The sequence below is a fragment of the Ambystoma mexicanum genome, chromosome 6q, assembly GCF_040938575.1.
Source record: "Ambystoma mexicanum isolate Mex_15411 chromosome 6q, UKY_AmexF1_1, whole genome shotgun sequence".
In the NCBI taxonomy this organism is placed as follows: domain Eukaryota; kingdom Metazoa; phylum Chordata; class Amphibia; order Caudata; family Ambystomatidae; genus Ambystoma; species Ambystoma mexicanum.
The window spans coordinates 1,052,171,937-1,052,187,062 of NC_090937.1; positions in this window are offsets into that span (position 1 = coordinate 1,052,171,937).

The following is a 15,126-nucleotide window of genomic DNA, read 5'->3' on the forward strand; positions in this document are numbered from 1 at the left end:
CATCCGAGGGGTAGGCATCGGCCACATGGCAGGAGGACCCAGGATTGGGATTGTCTTCCGTGTGGCAGCGGTTGGGCCAGGCCATAGATGCGGAGCGGCGGCAGGCAGAAGAGACACGGCTAACAATGGTCAGGGCGGAGAACTCCATGCGGAGTGCACTGAGGCGGGCCGAGTGCCTCGAGGCAATTTGCAGGGAGTTGGAGTTGAACATGACATCGTCCCTGCGAACCCTCGGGGCCGTGGAAGAGGACCGCCTCCAGGACATAGAGCAGGAGTTCGATGATGCACTGGCCGGGGAAATCAGAAAGTGATCCATCGGAACATTCATTGTACATAGTTGAACATTGGATTTGTGGGAACTTATTTTTAAAAATTCACCATGGATCAATGGATTTTACATTTTATGTTTCTTTTGTATTTGCTTTGGTGGACGGAGAGTTTGGACGAATATTCTTTTGGATTTATTTGGATTGGTTCTACATTTCATTTTAGTATGTTTTGGACATGCATTTCATTTCATGTTTGACTTTTTTTATGCTTTCTTTTTGTTCATAATACATTTTCATATTTTACTTCCATGTGTGGTATTCGCTCATTGGGTTCATGCATGTCAAAATGTGGGTTTACACAATCAATGGCGCCCAGTGTGTGTGTGTGTGTGTTACGGACATGTGTTGATGTACATAGTTGACTTTTGGTTTGTGTCATGAGATAGGCATGTCAGTGTGGGGTGCATTGGGAAATTCATTGCATCTCAAGACTGGGGTGGCGTGCTGTGTGATTTTTGTGGACATGAGGGCCATGATTGTGCATCTTTAGGACGTGTTGGGGGGGACATGAGTCGGGGCCTGTCCCTCAATGCTGGGTGGATGGGGGTGCTGGGGGACATGAGTTGGGGCCTGACCCTCAATGCTGCGTGGATGGAGGTGCTGGGGAACATGAGTCGGGGCCTGCTGGCAGGTGCCCGTCAATGCTGAGTGGATGGGGGTGCTGGGGGACATGAGTCGGGGCCTGACCCTCAATGCTGTGGGGCATGGCCAGGGGTGCAGTGTGTTCCTCTGTGTTGTGGTCTGCCTGCAGGCCCTGGGGAGGGGGGAGAAGGCACACCTGGGAGGACGCACACTAACAATTTGTTGGGGCACCCACGAAATACACGTACCCCGCTCGCACAGGGCCAATCGCGGGTGATTCTCCCTGCGCACCCCCGTAATACATGTACCCCGCTCGCACATGGCCAATCGCGGGTAAAACTTCCCGCGCACCCCCGAAATACACGTAGCCCGCTCGCACAGGGCCAATTGCGTGTGATTCTCCCCACGCACCCCCGTAATACACGTACCCCGCTCGCACAAGGCCAATCGCGGGTAAAACTTCCTGCGCACCCCCGAAATACACATAGCCCGCTCGCACAGGGCCAATCGCGTGTGATTCTCCTTGCGCACCCCCGTAATACACGTACCCCGCTCGCACAAGGCCAATCGCGGGTAAAACTTCCCGCGCACCCCTGAAATACACGTAGTCCGCTCGCACAGGCCCAATAGCGTGTGATTCTCCCCGCGCAACCCCGTAATACACGTACCCCGCTCACATTCGTGGTTGGGGGGCTGTATGCTCGTCCATTGGCCTGTGCGCCATGTACGGGATTTGTGCGCTGTTCATGGCGCATGGGGAGGGGTTGGGGGCATAACTGGTGTTGCTGCAGGGTCGCTATGCTACTCTGTGCCTCGGCTGGTTATGGATGTTTGATTCCATGATATGCTGTGCGCGGAAATGGATTTTGGCGCACGCCGCTGGCGCTGACTGCCACACGCGCACACTGTGCGCCAGCCGCGTACGCCACTTGTGCGCTGATTTCTATGAATTACCCCCTTTATGTCACACCAGTGCTCAGTGCAGGGGTCAGATATTTCATTCTTTGTGTTTTCAGTTCCGAACAGCTCAGCATCAAGTGTTTCAAAGTTTCTTCTTCATTTCGGCATAACCGACATTTGGTGTCTGTCGCTACAAGACATCTTCTATGACTTTGAATTTCTCTTGTCTCATAGAGACTAAGCCTGAATTTCAAGTACTTTCTTCTCAGGAATTTGTATGGGAACACTTCCATATATTGTGATATATCGTTGTATCTTTTTGCTTCAATTGGCATGTTTCCCATGCATGTGTGCAACCTTCTTTTCTCATTAGTCTCTATCCAGTCCTTTTCGAGGACTTTCTTTTTTGCCAAGTTCGGATTGACTATTAGCGTGTTTTCGTCTGTTCCTGAATGGCGCAGGATTTCTCTACGCTTTTTTCTCCATTTTTAAAGGGATCGTTGATTACCCTTTTGCTCGTTTTCAGCCAGTAAGTTGAATTGTGGTGCTGATTTTTCGATAGTTTTTCCGAACAGGGTTAGCATGTTCCATGATATTCTGGCATTCAGAGTTAGCATGCTTACTTCATGTAGCACACAAGCCATGGGACAGCCTTGCGGAAGTTGAAGAATTTGCTTCCAGAATGTTCCTTCACATCGAGACCAGATCTGATTTGAGCAGCAAAACATGCTTTCAGCCCCATAGATTAAAGCGGGCACTACCTTGCTCGTGTAAAAGCTTATCACCGGCTTGTATCAGAATTTCCCATATTTCTTTTGTATTAAGGATGCTTGGGCTGTCAGTTGTTTGCATTTAGTTAGTACTTGACGTACCATCTACTTCTTCCTTGCACACCTCTGCCCCTCCCTACACCCTCCTCACCTCTGCAATATTGTAAATTGTTCTTTATACTGTTTTCAGGTTGTGGTTCAATTGTCATTTTATACTTGCTGTATGTTACTTGTTCTCATGTAAAGCACTTTGGAGTAAAGGGCTATATAAATTCAATAAAATACAAATACAAATACATTCCAGAGTATGCAATTCTGTAATCAATGAAAATAAAACTTTAGTTAAGTTGGAGATAAGACAAAAGCATTTCTCGCAAAAGAAACAATGACATTTGGTGGTTGTTGGAAGTGATGGCAACCTTTACTCGTAGTCCCAACACGGATGTCATCCATGATTTAATTTCTTATGTCATTACTGATGACATCTGTGATATCACTCATGTGATCATAGGCAGAGAAATGTGGCACTCAAAATTAAGTTTATAGTGACTTCGAATAACCACTTAATTACATTTCTTTGCAAGAAATGCTTTCACATTAATGGTCTCTTAACTAAAGATTTTACACTGAATTTCAGGGATTTTGTTAAGCCAAATCCATTGCTCCAAATAGGATTTTGAGGTGGGGGTATTGTACTCCCTATTTTTATATTTTGCGAGTAAATGCAATTTCAAGGGAGGGAAAATTACTGTTTCCATTCACAAAGAGTAAAAATTATGTGAGAACCTGCTCATTTTTGCAAAAAGTTAAAATGGTATGGAAATCATTATTATGATGCAGTGGTTCACATCTTGCACTTCTGCCACGTTTACCTCACAATTAACATAAAAAGCACAGGGTGCCGTAGAACAAACATTCTTTCACAAATGGACTAGATGAGCATTAACACTGCGAGCTTCCCTTGCATGCAAAGATATGGCACAAGAGCAATATACGATTTTGAATGCTTTTCTCACAAAGGCAGATAATGTGAATCGGGATACAGGCAATATAAGCTTGCATCATGTAGAACAGGTGGGTCAGTGCAAGGTAAAGCAAGAGCAGAAGATTCCTACACAGACTTGGGATGGGTTTTCACAATGCAAGCCCTCATGGTTTGCATGAATACGCATGCCAATCCTGATATAGAAAAGGTGTGCCATGGACCTCAATAGAACAGTGTTTCCATGTATAGAACGAGTTTGCCATTGGTCTCTGCAGTGGAAGATGACAACACATAGAACAGATAAGTCATGGGTCACAGCCGGGTGAATTCAACATGCATAGATCAGAAACTTGTAGTATAAATGATGGAAATAATGTTGTATATAATTAAGGGTTTTTTGATACACTTAAGTATAATGAATGTATAGATATTAAAAGGGGATATATCAGGAGTTTCTGAAGGAGGATGATTCAGTCTCTCCAACCGTCAGCTTCAATGTTCTCCTCTCCACCTCCAATTCTCCTTCCAGAATCCCTGCAGATTCCACACCAATGTAGCAGCAGATGTTACCATGATACACATCCCTCTTCTTTCTAGACAAGTCTTTACTCTCCATAGTCTGTTAAGTATATCGGTCTCTGGTACTTTCTTCCAAACCTTGATACTGACGTTTTCATCACAGTTGGTACATATATGGAATTTACTGGTAAGGAAACTTTCTGGTTCTCTCTACTTTCACCAACATCACTTTTGTCCATACTCACACCATTAGCTTTACTATTCATTCCCATAACTCTTCCATTGTTCCATACCCTTCCATCTCTTGTTCGTACAGCATGTTTAAACACTTCAATAACTTGGATAGGATCATACCACTTAATGCCTTTCACTCTCAAAGCTTCCGGCAACTTCACTCTCACAAAACAACCTACTTCCAGTGTTTCATTACACCTAAATCTTTTCTTGTCATGCCATGCTTTATTCCTATTTTGTCTCTGCCTAATCATATCTACAGCATGACTAGTTAATACTCCCATATTTATCACTTCACCCATCCAACAAGGACATAACTTGGTAGTTGCTTTTCTACCTCTGCTCAATTCAAATGGTGATATACCTGTAGAACTGTGCGGAGTAAACCTGTGTGCCATAATGACATTTCTGACTGATTCTTTCCAACTCATTCCATTGGCCCATGCCCATCTAATGGCATCTTTGAGAATCCTGTTGTATATGTCTACTACACCATTGGTTTGTGGGTGATAAACCGCACTAGTCACATGCTTAATCGATTTCTTTCCTAAATAATCTTCCATCTCTTTCGAGACAAATTGAGGACCATTATCAGATAGGATAACTCCAGGATATACTTCCCTACCACATACCTCCTCCATGAAATTGATAATATTTTTAGTTGTGACACTAGGCATCATTTTCACTTCTGCCCATCTTGTTAAAATATCGATCATTACCACACAAAACGTTTGACTTCCTTCACTCCATATCGGACCCATTATATCAATCCCAACTTTCATCCATGGTCTACTTGGCACATTAGTTATAACCATCGGGTATTCACTACTCACACAACTCTTATCAGGCTTATTACAAAGGATACAATTTCTTATGATCCTCTCGATTTACGCATCACATCCCGGCCACCAGTAGGTATTCCTTATCCTGCACTTGGTTTTGGATATGCCTTGGTGGCCTTCATGTCCCAACTCAATTATTTTCTTCCTGACATCTTCAGGTGGAATTAATCTGTCTCCTCTAAGCAAATATCCATCTTGTACACTCAACTCATCTCTGACGCTCCATAGTCCTTGCACATCTGCCTCCTTGATCTTATTGAGAGGAACATGTTTATTGTTTATATTTTCCATCATAAACTGTAATTATACGTCTTTACTCATGCCTTCCAACCATTCTTCCTTAGCAATGGCTGTGCCCTGTAACATACATATCATTTGTTGTTGATTTTCTTCATCTTCACTCCCACTTACTTCTTGGACATTCGTAAGCCTAGATAAACAGTCTGCAGCATAATTCCTCACTCCTGGAATATACTTAACCACTACATTGAACTCCTGCATTCTATGAACCCATCTCCGTATCCTTGCCGATACTTTGTCCAGTCCCTTGTTCATGAATAGTTCCACAAGTGGTTTGTGATCCATGTTTATCTCAAATTGTGTTCCCCAGACAAAACTCCTGAATTTGTTCACTGCCCATACAATGGCTAAGGCCTACTTTTCAATAGTTGCATACAACTTTTCTTCTCCCTTTAACAGCCGTGAAGCAAATGCAATTATCTTTTCCTCTCCATCATGTAGTTGCGCCAACACCGCACCTAGGCCCACATTACTGGCATCCGTTGTGATCACTGTATGCTGTCCTCTTACAAAGTTCTTCAGTGCCGGTGCAGTTGTCAAGGCATTCTTTATGTAATTGAATTCTTTCCCACAATTTTCATTCCATTCATATTTGACATTCATTCTGGTGAGATCCCTCAATACAGCTGTGTGATCAGCAAACCTTCTAAAATATTTAGAATAATACTCAGCCATCCCCAAGAATGTCCTCAATTGTTCTTTGTTGCTAGGTGTAGCCATATTATTGATTGCAGACATCAAGTCTGGCTTGGGCATAATCCCCTGCTCTGATATAACATGGCCTAGATATTCAATTTGCTTCCTATGAAACTTTGACTTCTCTCTGCTCAATGTCATGCCCATTTTATGCAATTTCCTCAATGCTCCATCCAGAATTCTATCATGCTCTGCCTGATCTGTAGCAAATACAAGGATATCATCTTTAAAAAAAATAATGCCCTCATCACCATCAAAAATGTGATGCATGGTCTTCTGATACACTGAAGCTGCTGATATAAGACCAAATGGCATTCTCTTATATTGATACAAACCCTCCGGGGTTATAAACGCTGTCAGATGCCTTGAGTCCTTGTGCAGCCGAATTTGGTGATATGCAGAAGTCTTGGGTCAAAAACACTTTTGCTGACCCCATCGTTGATAGCAACTCTTGAATGTTGCGAAGTGGATGTCTCTCAGGGATGATACACTAGTTCAGTTCTCTGAGGTCAATAAACACTCTCTCCTTTCCAGAACTCTTCCTCACCACTCCCAACGGTGAGACCCATTCCGAAGCATCAATCCTTTCAATTATGCCCTGCTCTTCCAGTTTCTTCAATTCACTTTTGACCTCATTTATCATGGCTAAGGGCACATTTCTAAGCTTCTGTGCAACCAGTTTCCAATTCTCTCTGAGCTGTATCCTGTGCGTAATCCCTTTCACACAGCCTATTTTATCCTTGAACACCTCCTTCTTCACTGCCTCTGTAGACATCTCTTTGGATTCAATCACATATATAGACTCCTCAGCACTGGCATCCAATCTGACCTTCAGCCATGCCTGATGCATCCAGCTAAGTAGAGGTATTGTTCCTTTTCTTGATATGTATACTTTTCCTTTGGCAATTCTATCCTTGAAGGCTAATTTCGCCTCGAACCAGCCAATAATATCTATTTTCAAGCCACCACAAGCACTTGGATTAATGTCTGATTCATTAAGCCATCTTGGACCAATTCTTCTCCTTATCTTTTCGGGCAGCAACGTATACTTTGCTCCAGAATTAGTCATCATTCTTACTGGAGCATCATTTATCATAATGATTGTCTTAGGACTCTCCAGTTCCGTGCCATTCGCAGTATCACTAACAGCAAAGACACATTCTTCCTCTTCATATTCTTCTGGACCTCCAATACAATTCATGCTTCCTTTATCAACCCTACAACATTCTGGCCATATGGCCCCTTCCATTGCAGTTTTTGCATATAATGTGGATAGCTGGACACTCAGGACTGTTACCCCAGTGCATGGAACTGTCGCACCTAAAGCATGTCCTAATCCTTCCTCTGCCTCTCTGGCTTATTTGACTCATTTGAGGCCGTCTATTACTCATGAACCGTCCTCTGTTGTATCCTCCGTATCCACGTGCAAATCCTCTACTTTTTACATCATTACTGTATCTGTAAGTGCTTTGCATCTTGGGTTCCTCCTTCCATTTCACCACAGCATTTTGATTGTTCCCATTGTCAACTTTTGTCATTTGAATTGCATTGATAGGATTTTCTGGCTTTAGAGTAGCATTCTTCACCCTATCCTCAAGCGTCTTGACACAATTCTCCATATGTTCAACCTCTTTGGCTATACGCAGTACTACATCCAAATCAGGATCCTCTTCAGCCCAAAGTCTCTCTCTAATTTTAGCGCTATTACACTCCAGCATGAATTGATCTCTGAGCCTTTCATCTAATTGTCGCCCGAATTTGCAATTCTTTGCTAACTTTCTCAGGACAGTTATAAATTGTTCCACGCTCTCTCCACTTTCTTGCGACCTCTTACCAAACGTATACCTTTCCAAGATTGTACTTAATTTCTTTTCATAGTGTTTATTCAATTTGGCAACACATTTTTCGTATTCATTCATATCCCCTTCATCATCAGGTAAGTTCGGCAAGTCCTCATACTTTTCTTGTCCTGCTGGTCCCAAACAGTGAAGTAACAGTGACTTTTTTTCTCTCCACACTGTAATTTGTTACACAAACCACTGAAGCATAATGCTCAAATGACTTCAACCACCTTTTCCAGGGTAGGTTTGGTTCTCCAGCTTCCAGTAAAAACATGGCCGGTGGTGGAACTGTGCGCATTGTCATGTTTCTGGCCACCGGTTGATCACCTGCCCCTCTGTTGTCTATGATTGCTGCAGATGCACTTGTATAGACAATGGACAGTTCCTCTTTATTGAGAACAAAATATTATGTATTGCTTGTCCAATCTCTGTCATGGTATGCGAATATTTTTTTTATATATACTTGTAACATATACAGGTACTGGGACGAGTAGGAGCAGATCCCTCGTTCTTTATTAGCTTCCTTTACCCTTATTTATTTCTTACTCTTCGCTTTTTTCTTTTTTATATATAAATGAACGCCGCATGCAATAACATGCACAGAGGTTACTGCAGTCTTTCACTGTATGGCGAGGGGCATTTGCGCAATTTACTTCATTCAAATGACAGCTTTTGGACGCTGACAGAGCGACCGTCGTAACTGCAATGGCTTTGTTATGCCGTTGCCACAGTTACCCGACCAAAATGGCCACACACACGCAGCGCACGTCACAGCATTGCGGGTCCTTTCCTTTAAGCGAACAGCTTTCCATTGCACTGCGAGCTCACGACCGGCTCGAGACAGTGTTTATTTGCAATATGCGGCTCGAGGGGCTCATGCATATGATTAACTGCAGCCGTGAGTAACCACAGAACGTTTGTACATATGGCTGTTGCTCGTTTGCACAACAAACTTTCTAGTACAAGGTGAAAATAACGGAAGTCCTTATTAATCATGCAAACTGACAGGGTTCTTTGCCGCTCACCTTTAGTCTCTGATTCCTTTACCAGTCGTTCAGCTGATCAGGCGACTGCTGTTTAAACAGTCGGTAGATGGATTTCCTCGTCGCCAAGTGTAGTATAAATGATGGAAATAATGTTGTATATAATTAAGGGTTTATTGATACACTTAAGTATAATGAATGTATATATATTAAAAGGGGATATATCAGGAGTCCCTCCAACCGTCAGCTTCAATGTTCTCCTCTCCACCTCCACATTCTCCTTCTAGAATCCCTGCAGATTCCACACCAATGTAGCAGCAGATGTTACCATGCTACAAAACTGCATGTAATGGAGCAGTGCACGCTGCCCCTTATTGAATAGGTGGAGGAAGTGCCTCAGCATTACATGCAACACTAACATTGAACAGTAAAAAGCTAAGGTCTCAGTCGTCCAAACTCATTCAAAAAGAACATGTCCAGCATATGCAGCATCAATGTAACCTTCCCTCACATAGCAAAGGGACAGCATACCCACAGCAATGAGAGTACCACATGCATAGCAATGGAACAAAAAGGGCATCTGCCGTGCAAGCATCACACTGATGAAACTCACAGAATAGATAGTAACTAGTCCAAATACGCAGACTAACTGCCTGTAAGCTCCACGTGGTAGGATTTCAGTAAACCATAATTGCATCCAATATCATTTGAGAAAGGCATGTCTTCAACATGACCAAAGAGAAACCAGCTGTTGCTCTTGAACGCTGTGTGTTACATAATGCCACAGCATAAACATAGGTTTTAAAGCTAAATGTCTGTCATCACTTTAGACACACACTGTGCCCACAATCGGAAAACGTGTATTTAGTAGGGATTCCACTGCAGAACAACACATGAGTTATGTTCCAATTCCCAGATACTTTACAGCTATTTCACTTACCAAAGCATGTTGTGTAATGGGAGGTAAATATTATATAGGATGATAGGTATTCAATGCACCTTTTATTATTCCTCTACGAAGCTCTTCCATATACATTTTGTAAGTTATTAAGACAAAAAAACCTGGTCAATTACATAGTAAAGCAAACATGACTTGTATTATGTGTTTTAATGTTTCATGAAATGATTGTCTTGTTAAGATTACTGAAACTCCTCATTTCCTGGATCTAATACAATTGTATGGTAAATCAGTGCTGTGGTATGATACTTCGGAAAGGTACTTGCTCAATGCTCTTATCTAATCTTAAATCTTGGTAGGAACGAGTTAGCCTTTCATCTCTCAGAGGTCGGTAAACTGACTACTGGTTGAGGTAATAATAATCACAGTGCTTAGAAGTTGGAAGAACCCAACATGAAGCTTGTCATAAAAAAGTAGCATAACATTCTGGATTAGTGCACAAACCTATTTTTCCAGATGTTCTATTTCAGTTGCAAATGTAAGTATTCTAATTGTATTCATGCTTGCCTTGTCACACATGCATTGTTTGGAGAGTCAGATTTCACATTTTTCTTTATAGGCTTGACAATTTAAAACACATTGTGACTCCTGTGAATGGTGTTATGACAACCCCTGAACAATGGCTCTGCTGCCACTTACCATTTAAAGTTGACTCCACGCTCGGGTTGAATGAATGTTTAAGCATGCCTTCTGTGTAAATATAATTGTGAGAGAGAAAGAATAAAGAGTTTAAAAACCACATGTGAGAGGCAATCAAAATGTTCCTAAACATCAAAATGATTGACAAACATTAGAATCAAAACAGTTGGTTGGTCAAGATATTTGGCTTCACATGATGCATTATTTTTGGGAAAATGGATCTCCAAACATGAACTTGTTTTCACATCCCGCTTAAATGAGCCTTGATACATGCAAAGAGCACACAAACATCTAACAATACATTTGTGAAATGCAAGTTTTCCTTTCAAGAATGAAACAATCTGTTTGTTTCTCCAAAGACAACTTCCAAATGCAATTAACAGCTTTACTCTTTATTATCAATAATGTCCTGAAGTGCGAAGGAAATACATAGGCATGCATGATGCTTTTCTTCGCTCCATGAGCATCTAAAGAAGAGAAAGAAACAAGTCCTTAGCTCACTGTGTGCTAATTCTTACACATTCATTCTCCGTGGCCTGCATTTTCACCCCAGGCAGATACAAATCAAAAGATCAGTTCTGGTTTCTTTCAAGTCATCTTCCCTTTTCAATTCCCTATGCTACACGCTGTTGCATAAAAGATAGACATGAAAGATAAAAAAAGTTTTGTGTTTACAGGTTTGCAATATACAACAAGGTCTCTTATTACACTTACCTGGAGACTTGGCTATATCTTACCTATTCTGCCATAGTAAATCAAGCTTTCCTGCAGGCCATGCCTATTCACCCCTGCCACTTTGCACCATTTAGGATGAAAGACTGAGACCAATTGGCATGGCCTTTGTCAGTTTACTTGAAAGAGCCACAAGTTTTTTTTTTGTTGTTTATACTTGTGCCTGTCAAGTGTGTGTCAATATGAATCGGCGTTAGAATGAATGGTCAGTCAGTTGCTGATATTGTGTCTGCATGCACCACATGTTGTGTATTGTTTTTTATTTTTTGTGTATTGTGGTGTGCATAATAGTTTACATTCTGGTAATGGGTCCTTTGAACATTCTGTCATGACGTATGCATGTGTAAATATGTTTTGACATGACAAATATAATTAATTCTGTATTAAGGTTGTGATCTTCTTCATTGGTGTTGAGGGGTTTATAAAAGTATGAAGGTTATCAACAGTGGAAATGCAAATGTATGTATTTTATTTATTTATTGGGTATTTATAAAGCACCTATACATCAAATGGTGTTTCAAGTTGCCACAGAACAATAAAAAGGAAGGGGGCTACAGGAGCAAAAACAACAATAATGGTTATACCATGCCTTGTGTCATTCGGCTCATGAAAGTGCACTAACAAGAAGTGCAGGAATGGAGGGCAGTGGAGAAGGGATGGTGTCAGTCAGGATGGAAGGGAAAAATGCTAGGGTGGGAGGGAAGTGGGGGGCAGAGTGGCAGCATACAAGTGCAGGAGGGGGCAGAGGAGGGGATGAAGAGGGCCTCTGGGGTAAGGCAAGTGCTAAGGAAAGGCCAGGTGGGCAAGTGCCAGGGGATGCAGGGAGTGCAGAGAATGAGGGCTGCATGCTTGCTAAGTGCGAGGACGGGGGTGGACCAGGCACTGCAGGGATGCACACCCCGCCAGAAGGGCAAGTGCAGGTTAGGGGGGTCAGGGAGACCTGGGTGCTGGGCGAGACTGGGTGAGGGAGGCCTGTTGCCCTGTAGGACTCAGAATCGACCAGGTAGCCAATCAATGTAATAGAGGAGGGCATTAGCAGGGAAGGGGAAGAGGGAAGGAAGAAGAGAAAAGGAGAGTCTTGAGAATCTTTCAGAGCTTAAGGAGATCTGTCTCAAGCCTGAGTGGCAGGGAGGACATTACAGAGGGAGGCTCCTGCCGGAGAGAGATCTGCCCCCACTCTCTGCTTGGAAAAGCATCAACTTTGTAGACAGTTGATGCTAGAAGCCTGAAGGGCTCTAGCGGGGGAGGTATTTACAGAGAGTGAGTTAGATGTAGCGTGGTCCCAGGCCCAGAAAGCCTTGTGTCTGATGCAGGGGGTCTTAAACTTCATCCTCACAGCCACTGGGAGCAAGTGGAGACATTTTAGGGCTGGAGAGTTGTGGTCCCTGTGTTTGAGGTCAAGTATAAGTGTTGCAGTTCTATTCTTGATTACTTAAAAGGGGCAAAGGGAAGATAAAGGTAGATTGAGGTAGGGGCTGTGGCAGTAGACCAGCTTAGAGAGGACCATAGCTCTAGAGACATTTAGTTTCTGGGGGAAGATGAGAAAGGGAGAATGCCTCTGAGGAGGTGCAGCTGAAAGTGGGCCTTCTTGGCAAGGTCCACAATTTGAGGCGAGACGGAGAGAGAGGAGTCGAATATGATGCCAAGGTTATTATACTCAGAAGAGGGTGAGGGAACCCATTGAGGGCGACCAGAGAGTAGGAGGGAAGGAGGAGCAGGAGTCCCAATCAGAAGTCCCAATCAGAAGGATCTCAGACTTAATAACATTAAGTCAGAGATTGTTAGCAGCACACCATGCCTGAATAGCAGTCAGACAGTCAGTAATGAGAGAGGAAGAAGAGGAGTTAGCGTAGGGACGCTTGAAGGAGAGCTACATGTAGTCTGCATAACACTAGAAGTGAGGAAAGAAGGTGGAGAACAGGGGGCCAGAGGGGCTAGGTGTTGAAGTGACACGGCAAGAGGATAGATCCCTGAGGGACACTGCAGGTGGAGAGTGTGGTGGAGGAGAGGAAAGGGCCCAGTTGAACCTGTCAGATAGGAAGGAGATCAACCAGTCCAGTGCAAGGTCCGTGATGAATGGGGAATCACGAAGCCGATAAATAAGGGTGGCATGATTGACTATGTCAAAGGCAGAGGAAAGATTAAGACGGATGAGAACAGAGAGAGAGAGATGGAATCGAGATTTGAGAGCAAGTCTTCACGGGTGTTCAGGACAGCAGTTTCTGTGCCTCTGGCTGCTTTGAAGCCAGACTGGTGTTGATCGTGGAGACAACCAACAGATTCATTTTGTTGGATTAGTTGGGCGACGACAAATTTCTCAAATAGATGGAAGTGGGTACTGGCGATAGGGCAGTAGTTAGCCGGTCAGGAAGGGGCAGCAGAAGGCTTTTTAAAAAAAAAAATATTGTTATTTAGCATTATCCAACCAAAAGACAAAATCATTCAAACACATGGACATTAATCGAGAAAGAAAAACAACAAATCCGAAACAACCCCCCTCTACCGCTCGATCACCCCCCCCAATGTTCAAGCAGGAAGCAATCGCCATTCCTCACAATAAACCATGCGAGATCATTCGGGATCAGTGGCCCAGAGGCTGGGAGTCAGGTCACTGTAGACTTCCAGGAATGGAGCCCACTCCATTTCCCTGCCAGGAGTAATGTCCCGCAGGAGACCAGTGATGTTTTCCATGTCATATAGGTCCACGGCTTTCCTTGCCCAAGCGGCCTCTGTTGGAAGAGTCTGTGGTTTCCAGCTTATAGTGATGCAGGCCCTTGCCATGAGCAACAGGGAGTCATGTGGGGCACTCTCTTCCAACAGTCGTCTTGTTGCTCCAGGCCGAAAAGGACCAGCATTGGGTCCAAATCCCAGGGGTACCCCTCAATCTTCCTGATCCATGCCAGGACCTCCTTCCAATATGCTTGCGACTTGGGACAGCCCCACCACATATGCTAATAGTCGGGCTGATTTCCACAGCCTCTCCAGCACATGGGACTTGTCTGAGCAAACATCTTTGAGAGTCATAGAGGGTCAAACTGCCACATACGTAGTAATTTTAGACCGAGACGTTTGTACTGGACTGAGATTGACGTTTTGTGTGCAAACTTGCACAACTTGGCCCACAAGGCATCCGTCATCATTGGACCCATGTCCTTTCCCATCTAATCTGTAGCCCTTCTGTTTTGGTCCCTCTCACATTGAGGAGCGCAGCATCCAGATTTGAGATGAGACCTTCGGTATGGGCTGATTCACTCAGTATTTTCTCAAAGGGGGTGAGCTCCCGCACAAGTTTCTCCCTCCATTTCGCCGCCGTTAGGTGTCCCTTTAGCTGCAGAAATTTAAACACCTTCAGTGGCCCTATTTGGTGGCCTGCCTCCAGGGCCTGGATCTCTATGCATCCATGTGGCTTTATCAACTGGCCCATTCTTTCAAGTCGTGCCTCATACCTATCCTAGAACCTCAGTGGTTCTATGATGTCATTACAAATCGGCGGGCCCAGATACAGCTCATGGGGGATGGCCACATTGTGAGACCCTTCATTTCGCCTTTGTTCCACCACAGATGCAACCGAGACCCCATAGCAAAGTGGTTAATGACACTGTTTGGGAATGATTTCCTTGGGGCCCATAACCATTCTCCTGGGGACACCAGCCTCAATCTGTAATTTTCAATGGACACCCATTGTTTCTGTTTGTGACCTCGAAGATGTGGGACTATGGACCTTAACTGAGCTGCTCGATAGTAGGCATACAAGTCCGGCAACCCAGTCGCCCCTAGTTCTTTTGGTTGAATCAGCATGGAGTATGATATCCTCTG